At 35.6% G+C, this 14,864-nt stretch overlaps 1 non-coding gene across 1 annotated transcript; it reads right to left on the reverse strand.

Annotated features, from left to right (window-relative positions):
- Positions 1–12,302: 12,302 nt before the first annotated feature.
- LOC126016598 (small nucleolar RNA SNORA51) lies at positions 12,303–12,439 on the reverse strand. Its single transcript, XR_007498388.1, has one exon. It is a non-coding gene; the product is annotated as a small nucleolar RNA SNORA51 (small nucleolar RNA).
- Positions 12,440–14,864: the final 2,425 nt, after the last annotated feature.

Here is a 14,864-nt window from a genome sequence, read left to right on the forward strand (position 1 = left end):
GTATGGTATCTCGTGTGGTATCCCGCGCTGCCATCTTAGTTTATCCGCCATTTGTATTCAAGGATGCCTGTGGATATAAAAGCTGAGAGGTTATTTTAAATATTATAAGATAAAGACATTAAAATGTAGTGTTATGGGATGATTCCATTGCAGACAGTGATTTCCCGTGGTGTTCTTTACCTTTGTTCCTGAATACTATCTCTAAGTGATTGTTGTGGGCCTTTGTCGTGGAAGGTTGATTACATACCTGTTCTCTCTACGGTGCAGTTTTTGGTGTTGCTGCTTTCTTTGTGGAATAATGTGTAGTCAAGAGTTTGCGTTGTTCCTTTTTCAAGTACTTTGGGGACTGCTCCTGAGTATATGTTGACTATTGCAGTGTTTAGAGTTTCTACCCTGTTAAACCGTGTTATTTGATTGTTGAGTATCAGTTGTGTATAAGATGTGTGTTCTGGGTGCTTCAGAATAGTGCTACCATTCTGTGTTTCTCTTTTGTCTTCTGACTTACTTTGTTTAATATAATATGATCTAGGTCCATCCATGTTGCTGCAAAGTCTGTGATTGTATCATTTCTGACTGCCATGTAATATTCCATTGTGTATATATACCACATCTTAGTGATCCATTCATCAGTTGTTGGACATCGAGGTTGGTTCCAAGACTTGGCTATTACACTGAGTGCTGCGATAAATAGTGGGGTGCACATATATTTTGGAATGAATGTCCTTCCCACTTGGGGGTATATACCTAGGAGAGCAATTGCTGGGTCAAATGGCAGCTCAATTCTGAGTTCTTTGAGTACTCTCCAGACTGTTCTCCATAGGTGTTGGACAAGGGGGCATTCCCACCAGCAGTGTATGAGAGTTCCTTTCATACCGCATCCCCGCCAACAGAGATTGTTCTCATTATTTTTTAATGTGAGCCATCCTCACTGGTGTCAGGTGGTATCTCATTGTTGTCTTGATTTGGATCTCTCTGATGATGAGTGAAGGTGAGCATGTTTTTATGTGTTTGTTGGCCATCCTTTTGTCTTCCTCAGAGAAGTGTCTATTCATTTCATCTCCCCATTTTTTATGGCTTTATTTGGTTTTGGGGGGCTCAGCTTTCTGAGTGCTTTGTATGTTCTAGATATCAGATATCTAGATATATGTCGAGTGAAAAGATTTTTTCCCATTCTGTTAACTGTCTTCTTGCGTTAAGTAGGGTTTCTTTCGCCATGCAGAAGCTTTTTAGTTTGATGTAGTCCCATTTGTTTATGTTTGTTGCTAAAGTTCTTGCCAATGGTGCTCCATTCTCGAAGACCTTTTTGATATATAGGCTTCGAGTGTTCTGCCTATTTTATTCTCAATAAACTTTATAGATTTGGGTCTGATTTCAAGGTCTTTGATCCATTTTCAGTTGACTTTTGTATAAGGGGTGAGGTATGGGTTGATCTTCACTTTTGTACATGTGGTTTTCCAGTTGTACCAACACCATTTGTTGAATAGACTTTCTTTGTTCCATTTCAGGTTCTTGCCTGTTTTATCAAATATTAGTTGGCTGTATATCTGGGGGTTTATGTCAGGGAATTCTGTTCTGACCCACCTGTCTGAGGTCCTGTCTCTGTTCCAGTACCATGCTGTTTTGATTACTATGACTTTATAGTATAGTTTCAAGTTAGGTAAGGAGATGCCACCCAGCTTCTTGTTTTTCAGTATTTGTTTGGCTATCCTGGGTCTTTTGTGGTTCCAGATGAATTTTGTGATTGATTGTTCTATTTCTTTAAAGAATGGTGTCTGGATTTGGATAGGGATTGCATTAAATCTATATAGAAGTTTGGGTAGTATAGTCATTTTGACTATGTTAATTCTACCTATCCATGAGCATGGGATGTTCTTCCATTTCTTTAGCTCTTCTTCAATTTCTTTCTGAAGTGTTTTGAAGTTTTCCTGGTATAGGTCTTTCACTTCCCTTGTAAGGTTGATTCCTAGGTACCTGATATTTTTTGATACTATTTTAAATGGAATTGTATTTTTAATCTCTCTCTCCTCGACTTCTTGATTTGTATATAGAAACGCTACTGTCTTTTGTGTGTTGACTTTGAATCTAGCCACTTTGTTGTATTGGTTAATTGTTTCTAGGAGTTTTACTGTGGACTGTTTAGGGTTTTCAATGTAAATCATCATATCGTCTGCAAATAGAGATAGTTTGTGTTCCTCTTTCCCAATTTGGATTCCTTTGATTCCCTTCTCTTGTCGGATTGCTATTGCTAGGACTTCTAAGGTTATATTGAATAAGAGTGGAGAGAGTGGACAGCCTTGCCTAGTTCCTTACCTTAGTGGGAATGCTTCTAGTTTCTCACCATTAAGTATAATGTTGGCTGTTGGCTTTTCATAGATAGCTGTAACTATCTTGAGGAAGGTTCCTTTTAAGCCTATTTTACTGAGTGTCTTTAACATGAAAGGATGTTGGATTTTGTCAAATGCCTTCTCTGCATCGATTGATATGATCATGTGGTTTTTATCTTTCTTGTTGTTGATGTGATGTATAATGTTGATTGATTTGCATATGTTGAACCAACCTTGCATTCCTGGTATAAATCCCACCTGGTCATGATGTATTATCTTTTGGATGAAGTGCTGGATTCGGTTTGCTAAGATTTTGTTGAGTATCTTTGCATCTATGTTCATTAGTGAGATTGGTCTGTAGTTTTCTTTCTTGGTGATGTCTTTGCCATCTTTGGGAATGAGTGTGATATTTGCCTCATAGAAGGAGTTAGGGAGGATTCCTGTTTTTTCTATGGTTTAGAAGAGCCTATGGAAAAGTGGTAGTAAGTCTTCTTGGAAAGCTTGATAGAATTCACCTGTAAATCCATCTGGACCTGGGCTTTTGTTCTTAGGGAGTTTTTTAATTACATCTTCAATTTCCTCTGAGGTGATTGGTCTGTTTAGGCTTTCTAGATCTTCCGTTTCCAGTCTTGGAAGAGGTTTTTTTCCAAGAATCTGTCGATTTCTTCTGGGTTCTCTAGCCTAGTGGAGTATAGTTGTTCATAATATGATCTCATGATATGTTGTATTTCTTGGGGTTCTGTTGTAATCTCTCCCCTTTCATTAGTGATCCTATTGATTTGGGTGTTTTTTCTCTTTTTTTTGGGTGAGTTTTGCCAGCGGTTTGTCTATCTTGTTTATTTTTTCAAAAAACCAACTTCTGGTCTCATTGATTTTTTGTATTGTTTTCTTGGTTTCGATGTTGTTTATTTCTGCTCTGGTTTTTATTATTTCTTGCCGTCTGGTTGTGGTTGGATTTCTCTGTTGCTGTTGTTCCAATTCTTTGAGGTGATCTTTTAAGCTGTTGGTTTTGTTATTTTCCTGTTTCTTGACATAGGCCTGTATTGCTATGAGTTTCCCCCTAATTACTGCTTTTGCTGTGTCCTACAGATTTTGACATGTTGTCTCTTAGTTGTCATTTGTCTCAAGGAATCTTTTTATTTCTTCCTTGAGTTGTTCTTTGATCCAGCTGTTGTTGAGCAGCATGTTGTTTAATATCCAGGTATTAGTTTTTCTCCATTGCTTCTTCTTGATGTCAATTTTGAGTTCTGTTGCATAGTGATCTGAAAGGGTACTTCTAATGATCCTTACCTTTGTGGTCTTATATAGGTTAGCTTTGTATCCTAAGACATGGTCTATTCTGGAGAAGGTTCCATGTGGGCTTGAGAAGAATGTGTATTCTGCTTTCTGGGGATGTAGGGCTCTATATAAGTCTATTAGCCCCAAATCTTCTAATTTTTTATTCAGAGCTCTTATTTCTTTGCTATTTTTCTGTTTGGTAGATCTGTCCAGTGGTAATAGTGGAGTATTGAGGTCCCCTACTACTATCACATTTTCCTTCATGTGTTTCTCCAGGTTTTCGAGCAGTTGCCTCACATATGTTGCTGACTCTACATTAGGTGCATATATATTGACCAGGGTTAGTGTTTCTTGATCTAATGTTCCCCTGATCAGTAAGTAGTGGCCCTCTTTGTCTCTGATCACTTTCTTGATGTTGAATGCAATTTGGTCTGATATAAGAATGGCTGTCCCTGCTCTTTTTTGTTTTCCATTGGCCTGAATAATTACTTTCCATCCTTTTATTCTAAGCCTGTGCTTATCCTGTAGTTGTAGGTGTGTTTCTTGCAGACAGCAGAAGTCTGGTTTATTTTTCCTAATCCAGTTCTCTACTATGTGTCTTTTAATTGGGGAGTTTAGTCCATTAACATTTAGGGAGATTATTGAGAGAGATGACTGTTGTGCAGTTGTGTTGTGTAGGGTGGTTTTTGTTACAATCAGGGGTTTGGATTGTGTAATTCATCTCTGAGCAGGTCATTTAGTATTGGTTTAGTTTGCACAAATAGTTCAAGCTTGTTCTTGTTTGAGAATGTTTTTAGTCTATCCTCCCATATGAATGATAATTTTGCTGGGTATTGGACCCTAGGTTGGAAGTTTCTTTCATTCAGTCGTTTAAATATGTCATTCCACTGTCGTCTTGCTTGAATTATTTTGAATGGGAGATCTGGTTTGATTCTTATGTCCCTACCTTTGTACTTGAGATTTTTTTTCTCTCTTATTGCTTTAAGGAGTTCCTCTTTCTCTTTATTTTTTGCCATTTGGATTACTATATGTCTTGGAGTTGTTTTATTAGGGTCTATTTTATTAGGGACTCTTTTCACTTCCTGGATTGGCATTGAGGTTTCTTTCCAGAGGGAGGGGAAGTTCTCTGCTATTATCTCTCTGACTACTTGTTCTTCCCCTTTCCCTATTTCCTCCCCTTCTGGTATACCCAAAATTCTTAGATTGTTTATTTTGTCCTTGTTCATTAGATACTGGACTTTTCCTTCCAGTGCTTTGCCTTTTATTTCTTTGTTGGTTTCTTGATCATTTTTTGTTTGCAGTTTTCCTTCGAGTTCTTCAATGTGTCTCTCCAACTCTGTGTTTCTGCTTGTAAGGCTTGTTACTTTGTCTTTTAATTCCTTCATTTCTTTTTGTATGGACTCTCTCATGTTCTTTAACATTTCTTCTTAAATTTGGCTGATTCGTTCATCCATAGATTTCTTATACTCGGTAGCTAAGGTTTCTTTCATTTGTTTTTATTAATTTCCTTCCTCATTGCTGCTTTTAGGTCACCTTCCCATGGATCTGTGCATTTTGGCAGACTTGGAAACTTGATAGGGTCTGTCTCTGTATTTTCAGATTTTAGGGTTCTCTTTGATTTACCCATATTTCTTTGCGTCTATTGGTATGCATTGGAGTATACCCACGTGGAATGGTCCCAGGGGAATGCACTCTCTCTGGGCACTGGTGCGGGGGGGGGGTCGTGGATGCGGGGATCCCTATGCCCCAGGTGGAGTGGCATATTTGGTGTTAGGCGTTAGCGCAGTTCGCGGGGCTGCGTCTTTGGATGGTGTCTCCCTAGCTGGGGAGAGCTTCAGGAAGTCGCCAGGGGCGGGGCCAAGCTACTCGCGCGGGCAGCGTGTTTGGGCGGGGTCTCCCTACCTGAGGACAATTGAAGGAAGTCCCCAGGGGCAGAGCCAAACTGCTCACGCGGGCTGCGTCTTTGGATGGTGTCTCTCTAGCTGGGGAGAGCTTCAGGAAGTCGCCGGGGGCGGGGCCAAGCTGCTTGCACGGGCAGCATGTTTGGGCGGGGTCTCCCTACCTGAGGAATACTGAAGGAAGTCCCCAGGGGCAGAGCCAAACTGCTTGCGCAGGCTGCGTCTTTGGACGGTGTCTCCCTAGCTGGGGAGAACTTCAGGAAGTCGCCGGGGGCGGGGCCAAGCTCTATTTTCACATTTTTTTAGACATTATTACAATGAAGATGGGAAATTTAGAAGCAGATGTTCATTAAAGTATTTTAGGTATAATTTCCAAGTTTTTTGAGTCTTAGCATATCATGAACTTCAGGGAATGAATTATGCTGGAGAAATAATTATAGACATTTCTTGTGTCAAATTATCCAAACAGGAAAATCTTGGCTTTTTCTTCCCTTTCATATTTGTTTCCAAAAAATAAGAAACTAATCACAGAAAGTCCTCTCCAAATTGTACCTTATTATTTTTAGATGTTGAAATATGATGGCGATCGAAAATTATGTTAATTGGCAAGTATTAGCTGGATAATAACACTCTAATTACACTCTCCTGGAAATCTTAATCTTTAGTAGACTCACCTAGGAGTCTTATTATCCAAATATAACTTATTAATGCTAATTATGATTTATTTTTACCTAACTATAGGGGCTCTCAACAATAGAGCAACATTAAACAAACAGGGCACAGGAAGGGTAGCAGAACAAATAGAATAAATGTCCCAAATCACCTATGTTTGACTTTGAATTTATTACTGTCTTTCTGGGTCCCAGTTATGTCATTTATACTGGGAACTGCACAGGTGTTGTTCCTGAGCTTCTAAGAGAATTGGTTCTTGGTAATTTTCTAAGGTAATTTAGTACAAGGAAGATTGAAGTCACTACACGTTTCTAACCTTTTAAGTGTATAACTCAGAACATTTAGGTGGAAACAAATCACTGGCAATTTTACAATTTATTCCCAGAATGTTTAGTTAAGGAAAATAATGACAATAAAGGTGAATTAATCACAGAGATCACAATGGATGTTCGATTACAATCAAATCATCACAACTGCCTCTAAGTGCAAAAAAAAAATCTGTTATTTTTTTTTATTGAACCTCTTATGTTTGAAGTAGGGATGTATCCTGGTGGGTGGATAAATGGGTGAATATTAATCATCTGTGTTGGCCTGGCAAGACTTCCTGACTTTCTTGGCTGTGACTGGCACACTGGTTAGCTTGTTTCCTCGACTGGCAGCTGCCCATCTCCTGGAGAAGCACTGAAGCTTCCCTTTCCGTGCCTAAGGGGATGTTTAACTTCCAAGTTTCATTTCTTACACTTAAATCAATGAAAGCAAAGCCTACTCACTAATGCTTTGTGGTTCTTTCTCATTTATCAGGGTTCAGTCTGACATCTTAGGCTGCCACAATATATTTTATTATTCCCACTCTTGGCTTGAATTGCTCAAAGCAAAATCTAAGCAAATACCTCATAACCCTTCCATCTAGCTTTTCACTCTTTTATTATTTCCTTTAAAATATTATTTATTTTAGAACTACTCCACAGTGTTCTACATATAGTAGGCACTCTGATTGTATTTTGAGTGAGTAAAGGATTGGCTAACCATACATACATACATAAACATACATTTTCATGGTTCTTTTTACAAAATATCATTCAAGTTAAAAAGAAAAAAAATTAAACAAGCTTTTCTGGGGTTAAAGTAAATCTGTACTTAGTGTACTACAAGAAATAAAATAGAGAAAAAATTAGATTAGATACTGATGTGATAGTATAGAGAGTAGATTGTTTGCTATACATGCAGTCAATCTCAACTTGACCACATCTCTAGGGGTGATCCCTAGTGCCAGGGTAAACCTGAGCACTGCAGGATATGCCCATGAGCACACATGCACGTGCATACCTGGCAGCACTCAGAGGTTACTTCTGACTCTGTGCTCAGAAATCACTCCTGGCAGACTTGGGGATCATATGGGTTGCTGGGTATTGAACCCAAAACCCAGGTCTATCCCGGGATCAGCAGCATGCCAAGCAAATGCTTACTCCTATTCTATCATTCTGGCTCCTGATCTTCATTTCTTTAGTATTATTTTGGCTCTGCAAATCCTGAAGTTATCTAGTTAAAAGTAAATATAATGCTGCTATTTTTAAATCAAATTCTTTTCTTCCTAATACTATGTGGTCTGTGAAATTAGAAGTTTTGTAATTTATAGAACATTAAGGTAAATTATTTTTGAAAAAAATAAATTTTGATTAATGCAATATATGTCCTTCAGAAATATATGACTTTATATTAATTAATAGCATGGGTGTTATATTAGTTTGCTAATGATATTGTAGCAATCACAAACTATTTTGTTTTTTTATTAAGGCATCAATATTATATTCAAATCGATATAATCTATCAAGGAAATACTCTAGAATTATTTTCTAGAGTAGAATTATTTACTCAATGTCATGTAAAACACACACAATAACAAAATAATGGAACTACAACATAGTAGGAGAAATCGACATTGTTAAACAATAAGAATAAAAAAGACCCAATTAATTAGGAAAAATAGTTGGTTAATACATTTTTGACAAACAGTTACTAGCTAATATTTATAAAATAGTTTTTTGTGTTTGTTTTTGTTTTTTGTTTTCGGGTCACACCTGGCGATGCTCAGGGTTACTTCTGGCTCTGCACTCAGAAATTGCTCCTGGCAGGCTAAGGGGACCATATGGGATGTCGGGATATGAAAAGGGGTCTGTCCTATGTTGGCTGCATGCAAGCCTTACCGCTGTGCTATCATTCCGTCCCCTATAAAATAATTTTAATGAAGCAAATTAATTTTCTTTTGGTTCTGGATCTTAAAAGCTCAAAATGTGTTCACCAACTAAAAATGACATGTAGATACAGCACTTTTTTTTTCTGGAAAGTTTTATCTGGTAGATATGCTAAATGATAAAGTTAAATTTTATCTCTAATCTGGTATATTATTTTTCATACATAATACTCTAATAAAAGTATATTTGTGGTATAATTTCCACAAAAGAATGACCTCAATATTATGATATTTTCTCATGATATTACATTTTTGATAAATTAATTTATCCCAAAATTAGAAGACAAAAGTTTTGGTGTTGTAAATATAAAGTGTAGAAGAGGAAGTTATAAATTACAATTACAAAAGAAGAAAATTATGAATAATATTCATCTTAGCAATGTGACTAAATGAAAATTGAGTCATATATTTTTTGAATAATATATGTAGAGAGAGACTATATATATACATATATATATATATATAGACTTAAAGTTTTAAAATGATTAGTTTGTAAAATATGATTAGGTCTGAATTGCATACAGTATCAGAGATTTGGTTATCATGTGACCCTCATGTTCATGGCATAATTTAATGAGCACACCTATGTGGAACTTGGGATGCCTGAGGCATTTTTGTAATTATCTTGGTTTTCTTCACACTGTGGATTTTGGATGGTTCATAAAAGTCAAACTTAGTTATCTCCCAGTTAGTCAGCTACTTAATTATCAGGTCAAAGTCATCTCTGCACCAGGAATTGCAATAGTAGTCAGTATTATAGAAAATTATTTATTTAGGTGAAATACTTCAAAGCCATATGATGTCACTCTTAGATTATGACCTACCAGGCCTCTTGGCACTCTGTAGCCAGCCCTATGTCCTTTAAAATTAAATCTAGTACAACCTAATATATTTAGGTTTTTCAATAATTTGAACAATTTTCATGAAATAAATTGTGGAATATAATATATATTTTATAAATATACACTTATTGTAAGTTCAATTCATGATTACTGATGCAGAAAACTCACTTTTTACTTTCAATTCCATGATTATTTTACACTATTTGAAGAAAATGCATCACGTAATTGACATAGTTTATCATAATGCATTTGTTTACAAATAAGTGAAAGCTAAGTTATTTTTAAAAAGAATAGAAAGAAAAAATAGAAATAAACAAAAGTTATAGAAAGAAAATTTAAAAAAAGTACATTGACAAGTGAATTCATGAAAATTATTTTATCTTCAATGAGGTCATTAGGAAATACACTTGTTTTCATATAACTAAAAAAGAAAAAGGAAGAGAGAAAAGAATTTTAAAGAAAAAGTACAATGGCAAGCAAATTTGTGAAAATTATTGTATCTCCAATGAAATTTTTAAGACAATGGCAGAAATTTTAATAAAGTCTTGTTGTTAGCTTTTTCAGTCTGTTATTTAATTTTTCCAAGCATTAAATGACCTCAACTACACATTAGTTTATTGGCATTTAAATTAGTATGTTTCTATAGGGATATATCCATGATTTACATCTTGTTCAAGAAAACAGTAAACCTTGCAGCTGACCAGGTGCAAACATGGCGATGCATTTGTGGGTATTGTTACAGATGCAGGCCTCCAGGATAAAGAAAGATATAAGGGGTGTGTGTGTGTGTGTGTGTGTGTGTGTGTGTGTGTGTGTGTGTGAGTGTGTGTATGTGTGTGTTGTGTGGTGTGCCTGCACTCTCTCCAAAAATGTCCTGGTGATATCAACCCAAATAAAGTTTGGTCAGATTGGTGTCTCTGAGAGAATATATGGGAGTGGTGAAGCAGGACAATAGGCATAGCAGATTATAGGTGATGAATTCAAAAGGTATTTAGCAGGGGAAGGGCTTGTAATCACCCAAGAGGCCAGATTTCTGCTGCATGGCTTGTGTACCCTTGAATTTTCATTGCTTGGTTTACAACTCTTTAAAGAAAAGATTAAGTCTATGAAGCTGGCCCATTGTGAACACTGCAACTGTGTTTGTCAGCGTGGTTATAACTGCCAGGTTTCCCAGAAGGAAGATGTGGGGATAGGAGCAGACTGGTTCTAAGAAGAGAATCATAGGGGAGTGATTATGGAGCTGGCTGGGTGCGAACATTCAGTTCCTGAAGTTTTATTGTCTGTATTTTGTCACTTTTGAATATGGTTGTACAACTCAGTAATGTCTTAGAACTTTTCCAATAAACAGACTCTAAAAGGCAGCTGACTCTAGCAACGTGACATCAAACAAGAGACCCAGGACTTTTTTGTTTTTGTCAGTTTACGTGTAGCTAAGGCAAAGGCTCTTTCTTGGTTTCTGCTGGATGAAGTTAGACAAAAATCTAACTTCTTTTAAAGTAAAGAAAAAAGCAAACTTTTATTTCACAGAAAAATCCAGCCAGATACTAGTAATACATTATTAATCAATCCTTGTTGGTAGCATAGGAGATGATTTTTGATTTTCATCATGTCTATTGGTTAAAAAAGGAGTGAGGAAATTAAATAGCATCAGCAGCCTCACAATCAGCCTCTGTTTCTCTTTATGCTCAGAAATTCTAGTACAGTACATGTCTGTTTGTCTGTTTCAGCAATTGTGGTCTGAAAACCATCTGTGGAGTATGGTGTAACATGTTTGTCTCTGCAAAGAACGATCACAAACAACATGTACATCATCAACTCGCTAATAACCCTTAGTGATGGCCTCTTACTACTGAGTATAGTGAGAAGAATGATGTATTATTTATTATAGGGGGGAAAGGGGGGAAAAAAGAAAGGCATGGCTTGTGGAGAATTTCTCACTATTTCATAGTTCTTATTTCCCAGTTTGATTAGAAAGGTCTTTGTTCAGCATGTACTTTGAGTCTATTACTGCCCTTTACTCTAATTCTCTAAGTCAAAAACATTCTGGACCTGAAAATACAGCAGGTAGGGCATTTACCTTGTATGAAGCTAACCCAAGTTCAAGCCCTGGTATCCAATAGGACCCCTCAGCCCACCAGAAACAATTCCTGAGTGCAGAAGTGAGAGTCTGGAGTAAGCCCTGAGTACTTCTGGGCTCCCCAACATTTGTTTTTATCTACCTTATTTAATATTTTTATTTAAATTTATTTATTTATTTATTTATTTATTTATTTATTTATTTATTTATTTATTTATTTATTTGGGGGGAGTTATACCAGAGGTATTCAGGGTTTACCTCTTACTTTTTTTTCTGTGATCATTTCCAGCAGAGCTTGGAGGACCATATATGTTATCAGAAATCAAAATCACCATTTTGGAGATGTAAGGCAAAGAGCCCAACTCACTGTACTATTGCTGAAGTCCTTGATCTAATTTTCTTCTAGCTCATTTACTGTAGTACACTGAATACATATATGATCCTTATTGCCAAAATGCTTAGAAGTTTAAATTGTCTTCTTGAAGATTCATGATTAGGGACAAAAATGGCTACATAATTTGCTAATCACTGTGGCAAAAGACAGTAAGAGTTCTTTTTATTAAAATTATTATTTGAGGAGTCAGGGGACACCTGGCAGTGCTCAGAGTTTTCTCCTGGCTCTGTGCTCAGAAATGTCTCCTGGCAGGTTTAGGGGACAGTATGGGATGCCAGGATCTAACTTGGTCAGTCATGTGAAAGGCAAATATCCTACTTATTGTGCTATCAATCTGGCCCCTAAAAACCAGAATTCTAAGATCAGGGCATTAAACCAAGCCACATGTCCTATATAACTGTAAATGTTCTATAACTGAAAAACTCATCTATGTTATTGGCATAACTAAAAAGGCTCACATCCATGAAATCTACTGGGAAATGTTATGAATGGAAGTTTTGCTTTGAAAGTAGATATACCTATATATCACTTTGAGTTATTTACTTATTTATTTATTTATTTTTATTTTTTGTCCCCCCATTCACAGTACAGACCAGGCAAAGGGCGTGAGTTGAGGTGTAGATGGGGTGCATTTACTGTACCTCCTCTTTCTATACAGTCAGTGTAAAGAACACAACCTGTGGTAAGTAAGCATTGGGAGGCCTTATCTTTTCTTTTCTTTTCTTTTTTTATTTTTTATAAATATATATAAACCTTCATCAGTGCAACATTCCCATCACCAATATCCCAAGTGTGCTTCCTCTCCACCCCACACTAGCCTGTACTCTAGATAGGCGTTCTACTTTGAGTTTTTTTAATGAAAATTTATATTACTCTATAGAACTTCTTATGATTTTCTAATATAAGCATTGAATAATTCTTGAAAAATTCAACCTTTGCCTTTATTTTTGGTTACTTTTTTGAGATATAGATGTAAGCTAAATTGTAGGTGTTCAAAACATAAAACTTGTCAAGTCTCAACATTTGGATTCACCCCAAAACTATTACCATGATAAAAGGCAACACATAATTTCGTTTTTTTATCCTCAAAAATATCCTTGTAGCCTTTGGAGATTATCTATTCTGCTTTTTACCTTTTTTTTTGTGTGTGTGTGGCTAAAAACATTCACCACTGTCACAGTCAATTAATTAAGTTGTAAATATGTTTATTTAATTAAGTTATAAATTAATTAATTAAGTTATAAATATATTTATATATATATATAAATATGGTCAGGGAAATAAATGGCTGATCGGACTGACACATGCATTGTACAAGGTCAACCCAAGTTCTGTTCCTGGCACCATAGTCTGCTGTGGACCACTGGAAGCAACCCTTAAGTATAATTGTTTTGAGGTTCTTCTATCTTGCTCATTTATTAATATTTCATTGCTATTTATTGCTGATTAACATTATTTTGGATAGTCTTTCCCTATCATATTTTGAAATTCAGTTTGCTTCCAGTGTTAATGTTTTGTATGTCAACTTTCTATGAACAATATTCTTATGTAAAATATATTTCCCCCTCTTGGTAAGGGTACAGTTGATTTGTATAGTAGTGGTAGTTAGTAATTAAATTTTTGGTTTAACAACCTATCAGTATTACTTCAATTGAATTATTATTATAATTACTTTTTTGTTTTTTGGGGTCACACCCGGTGACTCTCAAGGGTTACTCCTGGCTACACTCCCAGAAATTGCTCCTGGCTTGGGGGACCATATGGGAAGCCGGGGATCGAACCGTGGTTCATCTTAGGCTAGTATGCTCAAGGCATATGCCTTACCACCTGCACCATCGCTCCGGCCCTTATTATAATTGTTTTATCACATATATAGACCCACAATCCTCCCTGTCATACCACCTAATTGTAAAGAATAAAAAAAAAACTATATATGGTATTAAAATCATATCTCAACTTAGATTGTAGCCTTCCCCAAATAAAATTTACTTGTATAAAAAAAATTTTATAACAAATTTCTCTTTGCTAGATTAAAAAAATAAATCTAGTCAGGAACTTGGAGGTCATGTAGTTCTTAATCTCTTCATTTTCTTCGTTACATAAATGAGGAAACTGGCCAAATTATTTTCTGAAAATATTCAAAGATTTATGATGCAATGGAGTTATGATTTCTAGATCAACATCCTGTGAACAAATTGTTTCCTCCTAATATTAATATTTCATATTTGAAATTAATAAAATTTGTTCTTACAACTGAACTATAAGAAAACACTTTAAATCATTTTTTATCGAGAAAGAATTTTGTCTTCTAAGCATATAAAAATCATGTTTATAGATGGGAAGAAACACTATTATCTAGATTGCAGTAAAGGGTGCATATCTAATATTTAATATAATAGTGAAGCCATTTTACTTACTTCCTAATTTTATTTATTTGAAGTGAAGCATCAAATATATATGAGATCTTTGCTTCTCTCTTTCCTCTTGTCAACCTTAATAATCTTTGGCACATTTCTCTTTATGTCAGCAACTCTATTGTGGAATTTTTCAAATGAAGGAAGAGGAAATAGAACTTAGAGAAGTTCAATTTTATTTGTTAATAAGGAAGAGGTTGAAAGTAATGGTTAAAATTGGATTTTTAAACTATCAGTGGATGTAATTTATTCCAACATGCTAGTTCTCCATTTGCCTTCTCTCTATTGCAGGTAATTGAGAATTAGTCACGTTTGTTATTTTTAGTGCTTCCTGATTTTGTCTGTAAATGGAAATGAAATTACAAAAACAGAGAAAGAAAAACCATCAAAAACATTTTTTATATCACCATCCCTGTTTCAGCCAGCAGTGGAATATTAAGAAATTTTGAAAATGTGTGGTTTTGGATAAATATTAGATGGATTTTGTTAGAGCTGATTATTTAATTTCATTGAAATAACCAAAATTGGACTGACACTCTGTAAGAAGTTTTTCTCACCTATTGTAAGTTGTGTTGGTGCAAATGAGAAAGCATGGGTACTTATTTATTTATTTATTTTGTAGCAAATGCTTGATGTTGAGAAAGTGAAGTTTTGAAACTTTGGGATAGCACATATTACTCATTTTTTTTTCTCTTTCTTAACACTAAACTTACA

Source organism: Suncus etruscus, chromosome 8, assembly GCF_024139225.1.
Source record: "Suncus etruscus isolate mSunEtr1 chromosome 8, mSunEtr1.pri.cur, whole genome shotgun sequence".
Taxonomy (NCBI): Eukaryota; Metazoa; Chordata; class Mammalia; order Eulipotyphla; family Soricidae; genus Suncus; species Suncus etruscus.